The sequence below is a fragment of the Arachis hypogaea genome, chromosome 5, assembly GCF_003086295.3.
Source record: "Arachis hypogaea cultivar Tifrunner chromosome 5, arahy.Tifrunner.gnm2.J5K5, whole genome shotgun sequence".
Lineage (NCBI taxonomy): Eukaryota > Viridiplantae > Streptophyta > Magnoliopsida > Fabales > Fabaceae > Arachis > Arachis hypogaea.
The window spans coordinates 52,613,503-52,620,539 of NC_092040.1; the positions used below are offsets into that span (position 1 = coordinate 52,613,503).

General features: G+C 39.0%; 1 non-coding gene across 1 annotated transcript; it reads right to left on the reverse strand.

Moving 5' to 3' along the window:
• Positions 1-6,405: 6,405 nt before the first annotated feature.
• LOC112804567 (small nucleolar RNA R71) lies at positions 6,406-6,513 on the reverse strand. The gene has a single exon (XR_003203177.1). It is a non-coding gene; the product is annotated as a small nucleolar RNA R71 (small nucleolar RNA).
• Positions 6,514-7,037: the final 524 nt, after the last annotated feature.

Here is a 7,037-nt window from a genome sequence, read left to right on the forward strand (position 1 = left end):
CATTAGTGTCTTAGTGTCTATGCCTTAAAGTTATGAATGTCCTATGAATCCATCACCTTTCTTGATTGAAAAATGTTCTTCATTGAAAAAGAGAAGAATTGCATGAATTTTGAATTTTATAACAGATTAATTATTTTGATGTGGTGGCAATATTTTGGTTTCTGAATGTATGCTTAAACAGTGCATAAATCTTTTGAATTTGTTGTTCATGAATGTTGGCTCTTGAAAGAATGATGAAAAAGGAGACATGTTACTGAAGATCTGAAAAATAATAAAAATGATTCTTGAAGCAAGAAAAAGCAGTGAAAACAAAAAAAAAATCGAAAAAAAGAGAGAGAAAAAGAAAAAAAATAAAGTTGTGATCTAAAGCAAAAAGAGTGTGCTTAAGAACCCTGGACACCTCTAATTGGGGACTCTAGCAAAGCTGAGTCACAATCTGAAAAGGTTCACCCAGTTTTGTGTCTGTGGCATGTATGTATCCGGTGGTAATACTGGAAGACAAAGTGCTTTGGGCCACGGCCAAGACTCATAAAGTAGCTGTGTTCAAGAATCATCATACTTAACTAAGAGAATCAATAACACTATCTGGATTCTGAGTTCCTATAGAAGCCAATCATTCTAAATTTCAAAGGATAGAGTGAGATGCCAAAACTGTTCAGAGGCAAAACGCTAAAGCCCCGCTCATCTAATTAATACTGATCTTCATAGATGTTTTTGGAGTTCATTGCATATTCTCTTCTTTTTATCTTATTTGATTTTCAGTTGCTTGGAGACAAGCAACAATTTATGTTTGGTGTTGTGATGAGCGGATAATTTATACGCTTTTTGGCATTGTTTTTAGTATTTTTTAGTATGTTTTAGTTAGTTTTTAGTATATTTTTATTAGTTTTTAGTTAAAATTTACTTTTCTGGACTTTACTATGAGTTTGTGTGTTTTTCTGTGATTTCAGGTATTTTCTGGCTGAAATTGAGGGACCTGAACAAAAATCTGATTCAGAGGCTGAAAAGGACTGCAGATGCTGTTGGATTCTGACCTCCCTGTACTCGAAGTGGATTTTCTGGAGCTACAGAAGCCAAAATGGCACGCTCTCAACGGGGTTGGAAAGTAGATATCCTGGGATTTCCAGCAATATTTAATAGTCCGTACTTTGTCTGAGATTTGATGGCCCAAACTGGCGTTCCAAATCAGCTCAAAACTGCCCGACGTTAAACGCCGAAACTGTCACAAGAATGGGAGTTAAACGCCTAAACTGGCACAAAAGCTGGCGTTTAACTCCAAGAGAAGTCTCTACACAAAAATTCTTCAATTCTCAGCCCAAGCACACACCAAGTGGGCCCGGAAGTGGATTTTTATGTAATTTACTCATTTCTGTAAACCCTAGGCTACTAGTTCTCTACAAATAGGACCTTTTACTATTGTATTTTCTTCTTTTGATCACTTTAGATCTTAGATCAGATCTTGGTTCTTCTGGTTCCCTCTCTGGGGCTGAAGCCAATGATCACTTTTGTTCTTATGTATTTTCAACGGTGGAGTTTCTACACACCATAGATTAAGGTGTGGAGCTCTGCTGTACCTCGAGTATTAATGCAATTACTATTGTTCTTCTATTCAATTCAAGTTGTTCTTGTTCTAAGATATTCATTTGCACCCAAGAACCTGATGAATGTGATGATTATGTGACACTCATCATCATTCTCACTTATGAACAAGTGCCTGACAACCACTTCTGTTCTACAAGCAAACAAGGCTTGAATGTTTATCTCTTGGATCCCTTAATCGGAATCTTCGTGGTATAAGCTAGAATTGATGGCGGCATTCAAGAGAATCCGGAAGGTCTAAACCTTGTCTGTGGTATTCTGAGTAGGATTCAATGATTGAATGATTGCGACGAGCTTCAAACTCGCGATTGTGGGGCGTTAGTGACAGACGCAAAAGAATCACTGGATTCTATTCCGACATGATCGAGAACTGACAGCTGAATAGCCGTGCCGTGACAGGGTGCATTGAACATTTTCACTGAGAGGATGGGAGGTAGCCACTGACAACGGTGAAACCCTACATACATCTTGCCATGAAAAGGAGTAAGAAGGATTGGATGAAGACAGTAGGAAAGCAGAGAGACGGAAGGGACAAAGCATCTCCATACGCTTATCTGAAATTCTCACCAATGAATTACATAAGTATCTCTATCTTTATCTTTATGTTTTATTCATACATCATCCATAACCATTTGAGTTTGCCTGACTAAGATTTACAAGATGACCATAGCTTGCTTTATACCAACAATCTCCGTGGGATCGACCCTTACTCGCGTAAGGTTTATTACTTGGACGACCCAGTGCACTTGCTGGTTAGTTGTGCGAAGTTGTGATAAAGAGTTGGGATTACAATTGTGCTTGCCATGTGATGAGCGGATAATTTGTATACTTTTTGGCATTGTTTTTAGTATGTTTTTAGTATGATATAGTTAGTTTTTAGTATATTTTTATTAGTTTTTAGTTAAAATTCACTTTTCTGGACTTTACTATGAGTTTGTGTGTTTTTCTGTGATTTCAGGTATTTTCTGGCTGAAATTGAGGGACCTGAGCAAAAATCTGATTCAGAGACCAAAAAGGACTACAGATGCTGTTGGATTCTGACCTCCCTGCACTCGAAGTGGATTTTCTGGAGCTACAGAAGCCCAATTGGCGCGCTCTCAACGGCATTGGAAAGTAGACATCCTGGGCTTTCCAGCAATATATGATAGTCCATACTTTGCCCAAGATTTGATGGCCCAAACCGGCGTTCAAAGTCACCTCAAGAAATCGCAGCGTTAAACGCCGGAACTGGCACCCAAATGGGAGTTAAACGCCCAAACTGGCATGAAAGCTGGCGTTTAACTCCAAGAGGAGTCTCTGCATGAAAAATGCTTCATTGCTCAGCCCAAACACACACCAAGTGGGCCCGGAAGAGGATTTTTATGTCATTTACTCATTTCTGTACACCTTAGGCTACTAGTTTTCTATAAGTAGGACCTTTGACTATTGTATTAAAAATCTTTTGATCACTTTAGATCTCTAGATCATCTTTGGACAATTTTAGTTCTTAGATCATTGGGAGGCTGGCCATTCGGCCATGCCTAGACCTTATGCTTATGTATTTTCAACGGTGGAGCTTCTACACACCATAGATTAAGGTGTGGAGCTCTGCTGTACCTCGAGTATTAATGCAATTACTATTGTTCTTCCATTCAATTCCGCTTGTTCTTGTTCCAAGATATCACTTGTTCTTCAACTTGATGAAGGTGATGATTGACGCCCATCACCATTCTCACTCATGAACAAAGTGACTGACAACCACTCTTATTCTACAAGCATTTGAGGCTTGGTGAATATCTCTTGGATTCCTGATTGCACGATGCATGGTTGATCGCCTGACAACCGAGTGCTCGCCTGACAAACGAGCCAACCATTCCGTGAGATCAGAATCTTCGTGGTATAGGCAGGACCTGATGGCGGCATTCAAGAGAATCCGGAAGGTCTAAACCTTGTCTGTGGTATTCTGAGTAGGATTCAATGATTGAATGACTGTGACGTGCTTCAAACCTGTAACCTACTGGGCGTTAGTGACAGACGCAAAAGAGTGATTCTATTCCGGTAGGGGAGGGAACCAAACCGGTGATTAGCCGCACTGTGACAGAGTGCATGAGCATTAGTTTTCACTGCGAGGATGGGAGGTAGCTGCTGACAACAGTGAAACCCTACACGAGCTTGCCATGGAAAGGAGTAAGAAGAATTGGATGAAGGCTGTAGGAAAGCAGAGAGACGGAAGGGAAGGCATCTTCATGCGCTTATCTGAAGTTCCTACCAATGAATTACATAAGTCTCACTATCTTTACCTTTGTGTTATTTTCGTTCATCACTTTATACATTTGAGTTTGCCTGACTAAGATTTACAAGATGACCATAGCTTGCTTCAATACTAACAATCTCCGTGGGATCGACCCTTACTCACGTAAGGTTTATTACTTGGACGACCCAGTGCACTTGCTGGTTAGTTGTGCGAAGTTGTGTAATGCCATGGTATTGAGCTACCACGTTTTTGGAGCCATTACCGGGGATTATGAGAGTTGTGAAAAAAAAAGTATTGTTCACAATTTCGCGCACCAAGTTTTTGGCGCCGTTGCCGGGGATTGTTCATGTTTTGAGCAAGCTTTTGGTAACATCAGTGCCAAGATCCGGCAACAACATCAAGTTTTTGGTGTTATTGCCCGGGATTGTTTAGGCTGGACAACTGACGGTTCATCTTGTTGCTTAGATTAGGTATTTATTTTTTTCGAAATTCTTGAAGATGAATTCTAGAGTTTCATGGTGATTTGTTGAAATCTGGCTGGCTGAGAAGCCATGTCTAATCTCATTGGACCGAGGTTTCAACTCATCATCACAAGAGCTTGTTGATTTTTCATCAATCTTGCTTTTGGAGCAGTGATCTGCTAAGGCTTGGCTGGCCTCTGGCCATGTCTAGTGTTTTGGACCGAAGCTTTCTCTGAAAGCTTGGCTGGCTGTGAAGCCATGTCTAATTCCTGGACCGGAGTCTTAGACTAGCATTGCACTGATTCCTGGAATCCTCATTAAGAATTTTGATATCTTTTTTCCACATAATTTTCGAAAAACACAAAAAAAAATTACAAAATCATAAAATCAAAAAAAATATTTCTTGTTTGAGTCTAGTGTCTCATCCTAAGTTTGGTGTCAATTGCATGCATTCATATGTCTTAGTGATCTTCAAGATGTTCTTGATGATTTACTTGCTCTGATCTTTGAAATTCTATTGACTTGAGTGTTTTGTGTGTCTCATATGCATTTTCATTTTGTTAGTGTCAGTAGTATACAAACTGCTAAGTTTGGTGTCTTGCATGCATTGTTATTTGATTCTTGTTGCATTTTGGTTTGTCCTTATTATTAAAAATCCAAAAATATTTTTAATTTGTGTCTTTTCAAGTCAATAATACAGAGAATTGAAGATTCAGAACATACAGCAGAGGAACTGCACAGAAAAAGCTGGGCATTCAAAACGCCCAGTGAAGAAGGACAGACTGGCGTTTAAACGCCAGCCAGGGCACCTGGCTGGGCGTTTAACGCCCAAAAGGGTGTAGTTTTGGGCGTTAAACGCCAGAATGTGCACCATTCTGGGCGTTTAACGCCAGGATGGCAAAGGGGGAAGATTTTGTTTTCAAAATCAATTTTTTTTCAAGTTTTCAAAGTTTTTCAAAATCAAATCTTTTTCAAATCAATTTTCCAATCAAATCTTTTTCAAAACCAATTTCTTTCCATTTTTAAAGATACTTGCTACCAATCAATGATTTGATTCAACATTTCAAGTATGTTGCCTTTTCTGTTGAGAAAGGTTTAATGTTTGAATCATATCTTTTCTTGTTAGTCAAGTTTTTAATTTTCAAATCAAATCTTTTTAAAATGTTTTTCAAATCATATCTTCTCAATCACATTTTTTTAAATCAATCATATCTTCTTAACCACATCTTTTTCAAAATAGTTTTCAATCAAATCCTTTTGATTTCTAATTTCAAAATCTTTTTCAAAAATCACTTGATTTCTTTTCCCTTTTCATTTTCGAAAATTAAGTAGTGTTTTTCAAAAATGTTTTAAATTTTTCACTTAATTTTCGAAAATAACTTCCCTCCTTCTCACATCCTTCTATTTATGGACTAACACTATCCCTTAATGCAAAATTCGAACTCCATTTTCTCTGTTAAGTTCGAATTTTCCACTTCTGTCTTCTATTCTTCTTTTCCTCTGACACCTAAAGGAATCTCTATACTGTGACATAGAGGATTCCACATTTTCTTGTTCCCTTCTCTTTCTTATGAGCAGGAGCAAAGACAAAGGCATTCTTGTTGAGGCTGATCCTGAACCTGAAAGGACCTTGAAGAGAAAGCTAAGAGAAGCCAAAGCACAACTCTCTTTAGAGCACCTGAACGAACTCTTCAAAGAAGAAGAACAAATGGCAGCCGAAAACAACAACAATGCCAACAATGCAAGGAAGGTGCTGGGTGACTTTACTGCACCTACTCCCGACTTCTATGGGAGAAGCATCTCTATCCCTGCCATTGGAGCAAACAACTTTGAGCTTATGCCTCAATTAGTTTCTCTAATGCAACAGAATTGCAAGTTCCATGGACTTCCATTGGAAGATCCTCATCAGTTTTTAGCTGAGTTCTTGCAAATCTGTGACACAGTCAAGACTAATGGGGTTGACCCTGAGGCTACAGACTGATGCTATTCCCTTTTGCTGTAAGAGACAGAGCTAGAACATGGTTGGACTCTCAACCTAAAGAAAGCCTGGACTCTTGGGAAAAGCTAGTCAATGCCTTCTTGGCAAAGTTCTTTCCACCTCAAAAATTGAGTAAGCTTAGAGTGGAAGTCCAAACCTTCAGACAGAAGGAAGGAGAATCCCTCTATGAAGCTTGGGAAAGATACAAACAATTGATCAGAAAGTGTCCCACTGATATGCTTTCTGAATGGAGCATCATAGGTATTTTCTATGATGGTCTCTCTGAACTGTCCAAGATGTCCTTGGATAGCTCTTCTGGAGGATCTCTTCATCTGAAGAAGACGCCTACTGAAGCTCAAGAACTGATTGAAATGGTTGTAAATAACCAATTCATGTACACTTCCTAAAGAAATCCTGTGAACAATGGGACTAGTCAGAAGAAAGGAGTTCTTGAGATTGACACTCTGAATGCCATATTGGCTCAGAATAAAATATTGACTCAACAAGTCAATATGATTTCTCAAAGTCTGTCTGGGATGCAAAATGCACCAAGCAGTACTAAGGAAGCTTCATCTGAGGAAGAAGCTTATGATCCTGAGAACCCTTCAATAGAAGAGGTGAATTACATGGGAGAACCCTATGGAAACACCTACAATCCTTCACGGAGGAATCATCCAAATCTTTCATGGAAGGATCAACAGAGACCTCAACAAGGTTTCAATAACAATAATGGTGGAAGAAACAGGTTTAGCAATAGCAAGCCCTT